The following is a 15,629-nucleotide window of genomic DNA, read 5'->3' as shown; positions in this document are numbered from 1 at the left end:
ACTATCTGCTATCCAATAACTCTTAGCTAGTACACAACAGGGATTCACCCTTACCACATCACCATAACTGCCTTCCTAAGCTTTACCAACACCATTAACTACCAGAGAAATAATGGACAATTTGTTTCTTCTACCTTTTTAGGTCTCTAGCAACCCTTTGACACGGTTTCTCACCAGAAATTCCTTGATGAACTAGAATCCCTAAAACTCAGCCCTTCTGCTCTAGCCCAGTTCCATAACTACTTATCTGCCCATCAGCAACTTGTCACATGGCAACAAGAACTTTCTCAGCTTTTACCTGTCACTCTGGATGCTACATGGTTCTATATTTGGTCCCCTTTGTGATAATAGGAGGTACTGCCAGCCATGCCAGGAAAAGTAGGGCAGCGGATATGTGACTTGTGCCAGTACAGCTAGCAGGAATTTTGTAAATAATTATATGCCATTTGTATAGCAACTGATTTGTATAGATGCTTGTGCTGAAAATGTATGTCTGAGGTTTGCCTGTGTTAAAATATATCAACAGTGCACCCTGCTGAAATGAAAAGAAATACACATGTATTATTGTAACTGAATTAAATGTGTATGTTTTAATAGAGGATATTGGGACAGCAGAGGTTAACCAACTAGTTTACTTTAAGAAAAATAAGGGAAATGTAAATGAGCTGTTAAACCATTAAAATGGCATCCCACAGTGCTGAATAAGACTGGAGATAGTTGGTTTGGAAGAAGCCTTTGTTCATTAGCTCACTAAAAAGACAGGAAGCCCCAGGCACTTCCATAAACATTTAGATGTGTATTGTAGCCACCTATGCTAAATTCCTGTCTCAGCTTCAAAAGGGGATACTGTGAGAAACTAGAGTCAGGTGACCAGATGAGGTCATTCTGCAAGCCATCTTGGATATTATATTTTACAGAGACTAATCTTAGAGTATTGTGCATTCTGTTTTGGGGAACCTGAATATAAAGACTGCTCCTGTATTTCATTGTGCCTTGCTCTATCAAGTAAGTCATTAGGAAGTAATAATTCTCCTAGACTCAGTCAGTAATATAGTGAAGCTTAGTTTAGAAATTATTTTTCTTTATTTGTATGAGTCTGTCCACCAATATTATTTTCAGAATTTCCTGTGATTCAGACTCTGTGGTTTACTGTAAATGTATATTCAGTATTTTCATGCTGTTTTATTATTATTAAATATATTTAAAACTTTTGTTATGGCTGGTCCTTGCAGAAACTATTTATGCTTCTATTTATTTGGTGATAATTCTGGCCACTACTGAAAAAGTTGCTGTTTGGTCAGCATTACCATTTGTATTAATATTAACTTCACCCAGCATAATTGGGTACCCTTTTAAGAACCTTATAGTAACTGACTGGTGGCAATGAATCTACCTTTTTGTCTGGGCAAAGTTGGTAGAGCAGGTAATCTGTGAGAGTGTTTCCCAGGGGAGTGCATGTGTGTGTGTGTGTGTGTGTGTGTGTGTGTGTGTGTGTGTGTGTGTGTGTGTGTGTGTGTGTGTGTGTGTGTGTGTGTGTAAGGAGCTTCCCTTCTTTTTACTGAACTAAGGAACAAAGGCTTCTTCCAGACCCACTGTCTCCAGTCCAATTCAGCACTGTGGGTTGCCGTTTTAAATCTTTAACAGCTCATTTACATTTCCTTTCTTTTCCTTAAAGTAAGGTAGTTGGTTAACCTCTGCTGTCCCAGTATCCTCTATTAAAACATATATATTTAATTCAGTTACAATAATATATGTACATTTATTTTCATTCCAGCAGGGTGCACTGTTGATACAGTTTAACACAGGCAAACCTCAGAAATACATTTTCAGCACAAGCATCTGTACAAATCAGTTTGACATGCAAACTACATATAATTATTCATGAAATTCCAGCTAGATGTGCTGGTACAAGTCATACATCCACTGCCTTACTTCTCCTGGCATGGCTGGTAGTACCTCCAACCATCACCCCCCCCCCTTTGAAGACTCAAGCTACTTTTTCAAATGACTCTTGACAAATGTGGTGTGAGTGAAATAAGTCTATCTGAGAATATGTTACCCCATTCCCTGTCTAGAGAGGCCATCTGCATTGGCATTGCTGACCCTGCTCTGGTGTTGTACTGTCATGTTATATGCCTGCAATCCTACGCTCCATCTTAATAACCTGGCATTTTGCTGGCTGGCTCAATGTAGCCATGTTAAGGGCTTGTGGTCTGTAACTACAGTGAATTCCCTTCCATACAGATAAGGCTGAAGTTTCTGCAGTGCACATACTATGGCTAGATATTCCTTTTCAACAGCTGCATAACATTCCTCTATGGGTTGGAGTCTACTGCTGAGATTTACCACTGGGTGCTCTTCTCCTTCTGAGGAAACCTGGCTAAGTACAGCCCCCACCCCATGGTTTGAAGCATCCACCTGTGCAACAAATTATTTGCTGTAATCTGGACTGGCTAACACAGGGGTCCTCCCAAAGCACCTTTAAACTTCTGGAATGCCTGCTCACATGCTAGCCTCCACACTAAATTATCCTGCCTGTTTTTCCTTGTCAGGTCTGTGAGGAGAGCAGCTATGGTGCCATAACTGGGGATGAACTTTCTGTAGTACCCTGCTGTCCCTAAAAATGCCCTCACCTGCTTTTTGGTAACAGGACCAGGCTATGCATGAATGGCTTCACCTTTGGTAGGTTCTGGCCTGATCTTACCACTCCCTACTCTATCTCCCATGTAGGAGACCTCTGCCTACCCAACTGACACTTTCAGGGCTTAATGGTCAACCCTGCCCTTTACAGTCTACCCAGCATCTCCCTGACAAGATGAAGATGCTCTTTCCAGGAATGGCTGTAGATGGCAATATCATTCAGGTAAGCAAGGGTAGAATCTCCTGCCCCTGCTTGGATACCATCAACCAGCCTCTGGAAAGTCACTGGGGCATTTTTCATCCCAAAGGGTATCTTTGTGAACTCATACAAGCCAAAAGGAGTCACAGAGGCTGACCTCTCTCTAACGTTGGAAGTCAAGGGCACCTGCCAGTAGACCTTGGTCAGATCAATAGTGGTAAGATACTTAGCACCACCCAGCTTCTCTAAGGCTTCATCTGTCCTAGGCATGGGGTAAGCATCTGACTCTGTGTGACTATTTAGTCTTCTGTAGTCCACACAGAACATGGTGCTGCCATCCTTCTTCAGTACCAGCACCACTGGGGAGACCCAGGAACTGCTGGACTCCTGGATTTCTTCTTGTTCCAACATCTACTATATCTCCTCCCTCAGAGTCTAAATTGCTCAGGCACCCAGAAAGGGGCCTGCCTAATAGGCCTTTGGGGTCCTGTATCCACATGGTGCTGCACCAGGTGGGTGCACCCTGGTTTCCCAGTGAACATGCCACCAAACTCCTGTAACACTGCTCAGATTTTTTGAACCTGGGTAGGGGATAACTGCTGGAACATTGCTACCCCTTCCACTGAGGTGTCAGTCTGAGCCTCACTGAGGAGATCAGTCACCAGATCCCCCTTAGACTCCTCCGGCCATCCACTGCAAATACTCAGCACAAGGGCCTCCCTATTATGGTAAGAGTTCATCATGTTAACATAGTACAATTTGTGCCCCTGCCTCCTGCCTCCTGCATAGCAGTTCTACCATGTCGTTAACATCACTGACCTTCCTTACCACCTTGTAGGGTTCCTCCCAAGGTGCCTGCAGCTTGTTGTGTTTGACAGGAATAAGTACCATCTCCTGCTGTCTCATGGTATGCTTTCTGACTTGAGCATTCCTGTCATACCAGACCTTGTTCTGCTGTTGGGCTGCTGCCAGGTTCTCCTGGACCAAGCCCATGAACTCCCTAAGCTTTGTCCTGAGGTTTAGGACATATGCCACAACAGAATCTTTGTGGGATTCACACTCACCCTCCCAGTTCTCACTAATCAAATCTAAAAGTCCTCTTAACCTATGCCCATACAGCAACTCAAAGTGTGAGAAACCTGTGGATTCTTGGGGTACCTCTCTGTAAGCAAACAACATGTGGGGCAAATATTTGTCCACTCTCTTAAACTGGTCTGCAAATGCCTGTAGCATGGTCTTTAGTGTAGAGTTTAACCTCTTCATAAGATCATTAGTTTGGGGATGATAGGGGGTTGTCTTTAGATGCTGTACCCCACAACACTCTGACAGACAAGCCAGCAGGTCTGACATGAAACTGGCATATCTGTCTTTCAGTATTTCTTTCGGGAAACCTACCCTCCTGAACATCTCTAGCAAAGCAGTTGCCACCTTCTCTGCCTCAATGGAGGACAGAGACAATGCCTCAGGGTATCTAGTAACATGATCTATTACAACTAGGATATACTATTTTCCCTGTGGAACTTGGGGTACTCAGAGGCCCCAAAATATCCATAGCTACCCTCTGAAATGGCTCTGCAATCACAGGCAAAGGCATCAAAGGAGTGTTGACCTTGTCTCCTGCCTTGCTTACTTTTTGGCACTGCTCACAGGTCCTGCAGTACCCTGTTACATCACTGGAAATCCCAGGCCAATAAAGGTTCTGCATAATACGTCTTTTGGTATGCTTTATGCCCATATGACCTGCAAAAGGAATGTCATGGGCTATGGCTAGAAGTGCCAGAAAGTAGGCTCTGGGAACTACCAACCAATGTATTACCTCACCTTCTAGCCCTCCCTCAGGGGTCCAGTCTCTATACAGTAACCCTTTGTTTCAGTATACAGACTCCCCTTTTCCTTCAGAATCAGGTGCCTCCCTAGCTACCTCCCTCAAGCCTTGTAATGTAGAGCTGAGCCTGTATCATCTCTATCTTTATGACTTTTCCCAGTTCCCTTCCACAGGAAGTCTGGTATCCTCTGATAGCGGTGTCTCACTGTCAGCTTGGCACTGCCACTCACTTCTGCCATTGCAGTCACCCTGTTCAAAGGAACATCAATACCAGCCAGCAGCCTTGGGTCATCTTCAGGCTCACTGCTACAGAGTAACTCTCTCCCTGAATTAGCCACATCACCAGTCCTGGCTTCAGGGAGGCAGTCTGTCTGGGTCTCCCCCAGGCTACCAGACCCACATGCCTGTCACCAAGCCTGACTGCATGTAACAGCATGAACACATGGTACAGCATTATTAGAATCATTCCATATCAAGACATCTGCAGGGATATCCGCAAACACACCTACTTGCTTGCTTCCTTTTCCACCCTCCCAGGCAAGGTGAACCCTGGCCAAAGACATTTGGAATGGGGTCCCTCCTAAAGCTCTGATTGGAGTAGACTGCTGAAGCAAGTACTACTGCTCTTTAATCACTGTGCCCTTCAGAATGCTTATATCACAGGCTGTGTCTCTCTTGGCAGTAGCCTGTTTTCCACCTACACAACAAATTCTTTGCTGTAATCTGGACTGGCTAACACTGTTTTCCATCCACCAAGATAGGATACTTCTGGTGGTAGTCTGGTACACCTGCTGTCTCCAGACAACTTACCACTGGCATTCTGTTATTCCCACTTGCTGGTTCCCCCACCTTTTGGTTCCCACCTTGCATCTGCGGGCATCTATATGCTACAGTTCCCCAAAGGTTACATTTAAAACATTTAACCCTTGATCCTGGCTATGTACCTGAACTAGTGGCTTCCCCTGTTACTGGTGGACTCTGTTGGGGTGGTTTAGGCTGCCCACCATGGGTTCCCTTATATCCATGTGCAGCACTGGGTATCCCTTTCCTGTACAGTGATGTCTTGCTTGCTTGATATAGGTCTCCTTTTTCCCCAACTCATCTGTGATATTGCATTCTCTGTCTGACAACCAGATTCTCATGTCCTCAGTCAAAGTACTAAAGGCTTGTTCCCTCACCAAGAGGTCTGCCAGCCCTTGAAAAGTGGTGACCTGACACCCACTCACTCACCTATAAAAATAAGTGCTTAACTTTGCAAAATAATCACACATACTTTCATCTGCCTTGCATCTATGCTCACAAAACTTTTTTCCGTAAGCTTCGGGTGTTAACTTAAAACATTTCAACAAACATTTTTTTTTATTTTCTCATAGTTTAAGTAATCAGTATCAGACAATTTAAAAACAGCAGTTACAGCTTTACCATGGAGTAAGGGGGTCGGGAACTATAGCAAGACCCCTTGGCCAGCATTATACTGTTTACATACCCTTTCAAATATATGAATAAAACCAAATCAGAATTATCGCGTTCTTGGTACTGAGAAAGAAGTTTACTGACCTACTGACCTTTATTGCTTCTGGGATTTGGTTATTCCATTCCCCATGACCTCCATGATCCTGGCGAAGGGTCAGCATCTTCCTCTCATGTTAATGCTGCTTTGCCTTTTCTTTGGCATCCAAACACTGCAGCCTCTCATTTTCTTTGGTGTCCAAACACTGCAGCCTCTCATTTTCTTCAGTGTCCAAACACTGCAGCCTCTCATTTTCTTCAGTGTCCAAACACTGCAGCCTCTCATTTTCTTTGGTGTCCAAACACTGCAGCCTCTCATTTTCTTCAGTGTCCAAACACTGCAGCCTCTCATTTTCTTCAGTGTCCAAACACTGTAGCCTCTCATTTTCTTCGGTGTCCAAACACTGCAGCCTCTCATTTTCTTCGGTGTCCAAACACTGCAGCCTCTCATTTTCTTCGGTGTCCAAACACTGCAGCCTCTCATTTTCTTCGGTGTCCAAACACTGCAGCTTCTCATTTTTTTGGTGTCCAAACACTACAGCCACTCATTTTCTTCGGTGTCCAAACACTGCAGCCTCTCATTTTTTTTGGAGTCCAAACACTGCAGCCTCTCATTTTCTTTGGTGTCCAAACACTGCAGCCTCTCATTTTCTTCGGTGTCCAAACACTGCAGCCTCTCATTTTTTTTGGTGTCCAAACACTGCAGCCTCTCATTTTCATTTGCATGCAACAGTCCTTTGGCTTGGCACATCTCAACCAACTGGTTCATTGTCAGTTTGCTATAATCCTCTACTGACATCCTTGCCTGCTCTCCCCGACTAACTAAATTAACAAAAAGTAAATTAATATAACTATAGTGATATGAAACTCTGAATGTCTACTTTGTGGCTGCTTGAGAATACACCTTTTTTAGTGGAAACTGCTTACAGGCTACAGGAGTTCAATTAATATCCACACCATTGCTCACCAGTAATTGATATCCACACACCAGGGAGCCTGAATCCTCACCACTGACACTGGAGAGGGATGTGCACTTGGAATACAAATGGATACACTCAGTATTTCCAGATGCAGACCTCAATACGTCAAGCACAATTTCCCTTAAGAGCACACAGGGCACACACTCAGCCTGGGGTCTGGGTGTCTCTATCTGCCTCTCCCCAGGTCCTAATATGGCTCCCCATTGGCACTGTGAAACCAGTGCTGCATGTCCCTGCCCCAAGTAGCTGACACACAAACTCTTTGAGATTTAATTTTTACACACACACACACACACACACACACACACACACACACACACACACACACACACACACACACACACACACACACATACCATTATGCCAATTTAGGAGATACATCTGTTTTATACTACACTGCCCCGTTCTGACAACCATTTTATTTATCCACCACCCTCTCACTGAAATACTACTTTATCCAGCCTGACATTTGACATTTAGGTTTCAAATCAATATCCTTTCCTACCTCACACCATGAGTTTCAAATTGATTCCTCTTCAGAGTTTGTGAACTCAAATCATATTTCTATTTGTCAATCAGCCCCTGCCTTTCCTCATATGTCTTTCATTTTGTATCTTTCACCACATTAGAGGCTGTGTTCTGTACTGTGTATCTCTATTTCTTTTTTTCCCTACAATATCCCCACATCTGTATGTACTATTCCAGCTGAAGCCCCATTGACCTAGAAAGAGGAATAATTACTTCATTGTTCCTTGTTTTTTTAAGAATCTGTGAGATAGCAAGCTAAAACAATGTGCTCATTTTCTAAATGTTTAAGGAGGAGCATTTGCAATTGATGTATAAATTTTAATTTTGTTTTTGTTCAAAAAGTATAAGGAAGGGAGTGAAAATAGAAATTACAGGCCTCATGTTGGTGAATGCCATGTGACACCATTCAGATTATTTCACCAAGTCAGAGCTCCTAGGCCATTGTGTAAGGCAATATTTTGTTCCTAGCATGTTTTCTCAGTTCAAAAAGCATAGGGGTAGTGACAAACCTCAGTAGATTTGTTGTGGTCAAAAGGAGGAAACAAGTACCTGAATGTTAGAGGAAAAACTGGAAGGAGTTAAGGAATGCAATAAAAGGAATGAACCAGTGGCATCATGATGGTGGGAAGGCGTGCACAGACTAAACTGATGGCATTATGATGGGAGAAAGCATGCGCAGACTAAACGAATGGCATTATGATGGGAGAATGCATGCACAGACTAAACAAATGACATTATGCTGGGGGAAGGCATGAATAGACTATACTGATGGCATTATGATGGGGAAGGCATGCGCAGACTAAACCAATGGCATTATGCTGGGGAAAGGAAAGAACAGACTAAACCAGTGGCATTATGATGATGGGAAGGCATGGGCAGACTAAACCAATGGCATTATGCTGGGGGGAAGGCATGAACAGACTAAACCAGTGCCATTATTATCGTGAGAAGGCATGCACAGACTAAACTAATAGCATTATGTTGGGGGAAGGCATTCACAAACTAAATCAATGGCATTATGGTAGGAGGGGGGGGAATACCAAATGTGTGCAATCGAGTTGTATTAAACAGAAAGACAAGTAAGATAGCAGAAGAAAGAATGAGGGAATGGAAACAGCAGGAAGATGGGGTGGGCCTGAGTTCAAAAGTTGTGCAATGGGAGTAAATTCAGCGCAAAAACTGATGAGATAATTAGATGGAAGGTTTTGCTAGGAACAGGGGACATATGAGAATAAGATGTATATTTAGGGAGATAGAGAAAACAATGGAAGTGAGAATGAAAAATATCTTGAAAGAGAAGGTAAGACTTAGTGGATCAAAAAGGATTAGAACTAGGATGCAATGATTCATCATCAACATCATATACTCAGGAAGGGATTGGAGAAGTGGGAAGAAAAAAGGTGGATACATATAGAACAGATCAAAGAAGGGTAAAGAAAGTGCAATATATGGCCTTCAAATTGGGGAAAAAGACATGTTGGTAGAAAGCAGGATGCTGATTGGGATATGGGGAGTAAACAAGAAGGTCGAAAGGGACATAAAGTAACAGAGAAACAAGGAAAGGATAAGAGGAATGGAGCTGTATAGACAGAGAGAGGATAAGGCAAATATACAGAGATCTGGTAGAACAAGAAGTGACTGATTTTAATAATCTGAGGGATAAGTCAGTAAACTAATATGAATTATGAGTGAGTAATGAAGAGAGGATTACAGGAAATGGTGAAGCTTTGAAAGGGCCAGTGCAAGATCAGCATATGAGACTTGTTTGGTGTTAAATCAGGTATCATTTAAATGTACAAAAATACAATATTCTCTTTGCATAAGTCTAGAAATGCAGCCATATTAAAGCAGGCTTCACAGTTTGCACACAGTTTCAGTGATTGCACTTTCAATCAGTGAAAATAACCTTCAGTCAAGAATACTGATATGATAGGATGATGATAAGAACAGAATGTGCTGTACATTTGAGTACAAACAGATTTTGTTTGTATGCTAAAAGGCTTGGGAACCAAGGCTAAAGAGGCATGTAGAAATGTGCAGGGTTTTGGTATTATTATTATTAGGAAATACTTCAGAGACAGTTAAGTTAGTTCATTTGGACAGCTCTGCAGAAAGTCTTTGCAGTACAGGCAGTCTAGTACGAGTGCAGAAGTCAGGTCCAATATCCTGCATTCTAGAACATTAATGATATTGTTCAGGAGGAAAGGCATATCAGCATTTTTATCCAGTATTATGGAATGTTACAGAAGTTCTACAAATTGTTTCAGTTTATCAGCACTGTTACGGGAGACAGTATTTGGATATTGTTGGCATCTGCCTCAACTGTACATAATAAAGCATTCTTAACCAAACTACAGTGTTTGCAGACTTTATTCTGAAATGTACAAGGAGATTTGGCCCATAAAGGAGACACTGACACCTGTTCAATACAGTTCTGGGTAATTAACAGATAATTACATTAATTCCAGTCTTGTTCCAGTTTCTTCCAGTTGCTCCCAGTTAATTCCAGTATCCTACATTCATATCAATTCTTGCATTTGGCAAGATGAGCAGTGTGCTTGCCTTTAGACAATAGGGCTCTGGGTTAGATTCTTAGTGGTGGTTTAAAAAAAATAAGAAAACTTTGTCCATTAGTGCAATAAAACTAAGGCTGTGGCTTGTTAATCAGTTCCTGTGCCAAGGATACAGTATTTGAATCTTTGTAACTTCTTCAGTGGCTCAGTGTGTTAATACACCATGCTCTGACTAACAGTAAAAGCAGTTCAAGTTTGAATCTAACATTAGGGATAGTTGCCTTTACTTGTGTCCCTGATGGACACTGACAGCTTGTAGATGCTGCCCTAAGGCACAGGCATATACCAAAGCCATTCTAGTTCTTGGGCATTGAAAATTGAGAAAATTGGAATATGAATGGTTAGACTTAAAAAAGCCTCTAGGTCCATTAGTCCGGTAACTTTCTATGATCCACTGGTGGTATAGGAACCCATGCCTATTAGGAGAGAAAGGCAGAGTGTTAGAGATGTGGGGGAAAAGAGACAGATAAAATTCACATGTTGTGGGTATGGCAGTTAGCACAAAGGATTAAGACTATGAGCTGTTAACATGCTGCTTCCTGTGGTCCAGGGTTTGATTCCCTTAGTCTCCATTTGCAACTGTGTGACTCTGCACAAGTCACTTAATCTAGGCATTCCTCCTGGGCTTAGTCTGGAAGTCACTGCTCTGCTCTGGTTAGCAAAGATAAATAAATACAAGATAACACAAAAAATGGAGGGCAATGAAAGCCGTATAGAGTGAGTTATACAATACAATGTCAGGAAAGATGGTGGTTCTGCTTATGTCGAGTATATAATGAGCAGGGATGAAGAAAAGGAGGGACATTTTATTAGTGGCAAGGCGGTTAACATGGAAATTACTAAAGGGTTGGAAGTTGGGGATGTCAGTCATGTTGAGCCAAAGGACAGGATAAAGGGTAATGCAGGTTGGGGAAGTGTGAGGGGTAATATGATTTGGGCAAAAGGATTAAAGAAGGAGTGAGATGCAATATGGCGAGGCAGAGAGATGAGAGAAGGGGGATAGTAGAAAAAATGAGGTAAGGGGAGTGAACATTATAATATGAAAGGGGGAAGGTAGACAAAGGGAGAGAGATTAAAGTTTAAATTAGCATGTGCCAGAGAGTGCAAGGATGAAACAAATGTGAAAGGCAGTGTCTACATAATATAAAATTTGATGTTTTGTGTATGATATACAAATTCTGAATATGGCTGAATACTGCAATATGGGTGACTTGGACTGTGTGTTGGATTTGATATGATGTGTGTGATTTTAATAAAAAGTACAAAAATTGTCATGTATTATTTATTTATTTATTGCTTTTGTTTAATGCTTTTGTTGGCCAGGGGAGTCCAGTTATCATGTGGTAGACCCTCTTTACTGAAAGCCCGGGGAAAAAGCTCCAGTAACAAAATAGGCAATTTTATGCAATATATAAAAATGCAAAGCTTAAAATTACAGTAAAATGGACTGATTCATGAATGTCTATACTAATGCAAGTGGTAAAAATGTAAAGCTTAAAATTACAGTAAAATGGGCTGATTCATGAATGTCTACACTAAGTATATACACTCTGTATTCAAGAACAATAGGCATTTTTTGTGCTGTTTATTCACTCAAAGATTAAACTAAATGTAGGTGTGGTCTGAACATTCTGATAACATTTATGAATCCCCCTTGATATTTAAGGATGCAAGAAAATCAGTAGAAAAACTAAAATTAGCAGAAAGAAGGTGGAAGTTATGCTTGTATTGTCTATTCACTCAGAATGGTGTGCATTTAGTGTAGCCGTTAATGAATCCAGTCCTTATTATGCACTAATACAAGGCAATGTGTCATATATACAGTGAGGTTTAAAATGTCAAACTGCAATTTTACATTTATGAGTATGTGAAATAAGAGGAACACAAGAAGTGGCAGTCAGGAGACAGAAGACAGCAGGAAATTTACAATGACAATTTGCTTTGTTGGGGAATGAAGGTGTGCAAAGACTGAAAAGCCAGTGAGGTTTGACTTTATTGGCCTGAATATACCCATAGTGACTTAAAAAATAAAAAGTAAAAAGTTGTAGGCATTCAGAAACCATACAGGGGAAACACTGGTATGCCCTTCGGGGATTATTCTCATAGATCCCTTGGGCCTTCACAGCAGAAGGTTTAAGGTTTTACACAATGAAGACTCTAGCTTGGCTGGGTCCTTCTGGCAGTTTTTTCTGAATGGTTTGTCTGTGTGACCTTTTTACCCTTTGGCTTGGAATTTATGAAATAAGAGGAACATTACAAGGCTGCATAAGCATTCTTTGGCTTGATGCTATGAGAGGGTGGTTTGCCATGTTCCTCCAGAGCATCTGAGAAAACAGAAGTGCAGACTTTGGCAGTGAACAGGAACTGCTGCATTCAAATAATCTGCCTCTTCCCCTTGGTATCTCAGTTTAACAAAAACATTATTGTATCTCTCATAAGAATTACCCTATATCTGTTCTACATAGTTTGATAACCACACACCTGATCAGATAAGTAGTTTCATGTGAATGTAACAGAGCTTGTTTAAACATACTTACAAGTATTATTCCTACAAACACACATACACAGACACACACACACACACACACTGGCAAGCTGTGCCTACTGCCTTGCAAATATGTACCATTAATGCAAAACATTTTTAAAATGTAGCCATACTGTCTTAACCCATGCCAAAACTCTCAAGAACAGACAGACATACAGGCAGACTAACATTAGATATAAATAATCAATTGTCATTGCCCAACATTTAATAGTTTCTAAACTCACCACAATAAATTGCAAGCTACAGGGTAAAAAATGTGCTTTCTTTTTGTTGAGCATAATTTCATGGAAGAAAAATAATAGACAACATTAAATTCCTGCTATTCTGCTAACTAAAAAAAGATAAAAATCACCACATAACTTTGAGTATCAAATCAAATCTCCTTACCGTATGTAACCCAGTTTCAAGTTTGAAGTTTCAGGATTAAGTTTTTGTACTAAAAAGACACCAACTGTGTAGTGTGTATTTTGACTCCTGTCAAAGAGGTTCAGTACATACCAAAGACATCAATACAGAGTAAAGAAAAAATGACAGAAAGTGGATCCATTTCTCTGATTGTGTCTGTACAATGCAGCTGAACCGAACATGGGAAGCAGCACATTTCTAGTTTTCTGAATATGACTCAAAACAGGAAAAGAAGGTTGTAAAAGCATCCTTATTTAAAGCAATCGGTCTTAGTAGTAGAACCCACAGCCCCACACACTGACCACCAGAACAATTTAAATTCCATGGAATGGATAGCTTAGCTGATCGCAGATTCTGATCCCCTCCACCTTGACCACTATTTCAAATGTTAAAAGCAGAATCTTTTGCCGTAAAACATTTACTATAATCAGAGTTGTTAATTAGTGAAGACGGAGTAAGATACACCCTCCTCCCTTTACTTAGTAATTGCATGCAGAAAAAGAATTTGGTCCAGGTGACCTGAGGTCAGTTACTGGCCAGAGTACTTGACAGCACAGGCAGGGAGAATGTACATAACCATCCTGGGGGGGAGTAGTTCCAACTTGGTCATAGCACTGCCCTGCTGACGTATCTTCTGCTGCAAGGGACATAGTGCATGGAGGGCATAGGCATGGCCATTCAAGACAGTAATGATAGCCATGGAGGTGCATGTGGAAGCAAAAGGCACAGGCTGTCTTTGCAGTGACACAACCACTAGCATCACCTCAAGGGGCAGAAGTAGGCCATTATAATAAAAGCACACTCAGGCCACAAGTGACCCTGATGTCTGCCTGTATGATGGACCCTTGAGTGGCTACTGCTCCAGTGGATCTTGGTATTTACTTGCTGGAGAATGAACGGTCATCCAGTAGGCGAAGGCTTAATGGTCAGCAGGCACAGGGAAAAAAGCATTCATTTAACAAAAAATGCCTTGATAGTCCACAAAGTGTGGAATACGCATTTTCTGGGGAACTTCTGCAACAGTGACAATGCCTGTTGTCACCACCTAATGGATACATGAGAGATGAATCTGTTGCCTTATTGTAGTACTATCACTCGAAAATGAAGAACGCAAGTTTTTGTCTTATCATGATATTCTGTGCTCTACTAATACGTCTCTGACATACTAAGTAATCATTATATTTGGGTTTTATCTTTCTCATAATTCTCTCTTACTTAGGCGTTGGGCTCATTTCTACCCTGCCATATTGTGCCAGACCTCATCTGCACGTACTTAGAATGGCACACTCAGAATTCACTGCTTTTAGAATCTTTGGATAAAAACATTAAACTTTCCTTCAGTGACACTACCTCATTAGGGTTCTTTGTCATGTTTTAAGCACACAACTCATTCAGCCTACTATGTTCAGTAGTATCCATTTTCTTCACCCTTAGACTACAAGTAGTTCCGTTATCATCCTCATCAATCCCCCTTTAACATTTTTTTACATCGGGTCAGCATGCCGCATCAGCTGTCAGCACCTCTCTCCTACCTGCTTTGACAGTCATGCTTCTGACCGCTGCTGGCCCTCTCTCATACAATCCATCCATCTCTTTGCCAAACGTCCTTATTTCCTCTTGCCTTCTTCCTGTCTCTCCTGAATTTTCCTTACCAAATCATCTTCTGCTTTCCAGCACTTATACCTGAACTATTGTAATCTGTTTTCTTTGACCTCTTCTGCAACTGGAGCTACTTTGACCTTCCCTCTGATGTCCTCATTTCTTCATCTGTTCCACAGTGTGCATCCTATCACCAATCTCAGCATACCTCTCAACCTCTTAGACTGCTGCAAAAGTTTCACCAGGCTTTTGACCTCTTGTATAAAATAAGTGCCTTTCCATTGTAACATTTGTCTGGGGGTTACACATTTCTCTAAATTTGGATTTTAAGCACTCAGGGTCCTCCCTTGACTCAGCCAGTAAAACAATATGATAGTTTTCCCCCTCTCATGCAAAGATAGTAGGTGCATACACAAATGAACATTCCCTTTCTTTGATTAATGATCCAGCTAAATTAAGCAGAATAAATGCCTTTGCATGGTCATCTTTATGAGAAAATGCAGCCTGAATGAAAATGTCATACTCTTGCTCAAACACAAGTGCACTGTGTTTTTGAAATCCATCTTCCATGCTAGCAAAGTTTGCACAAACACACTGAAAATATGGCCCTTGTAATTATGTACTAACAAGCTGTTCTCACAACACAACTTGAAATAACATTCAAATGTACAATAAACTCTTTTGAAATACACTACTTTGCAAAATATGCTCTGAAATGGCTACATTTTGTGGAACAAGCTTATTGTAATACTGCATAAACATGCAAACACTTCATACACTTCTGATAACTCAGATATCTTTAATTAATAAGAAAAATATGTGCTTA

Source organism: Protopterus annectens, chromosome 10.part0 (genome assembly GCF_019279795.1).
Source record: "Protopterus annectens isolate FY-2018-M chromosome 10.part0, PAN1.0, whole genome shotgun sequence".
Classification (NCBI taxonomy): Eukaryota; Metazoa; Chordata; order Ceratodontiformes; family Protopteridae; genus Protopterus; species Protopterus annectens.
The sequence above is the reverse complement of the archived record's forward strand: the minus strand, read 5'-3'. Positions refer to the sequence as shown.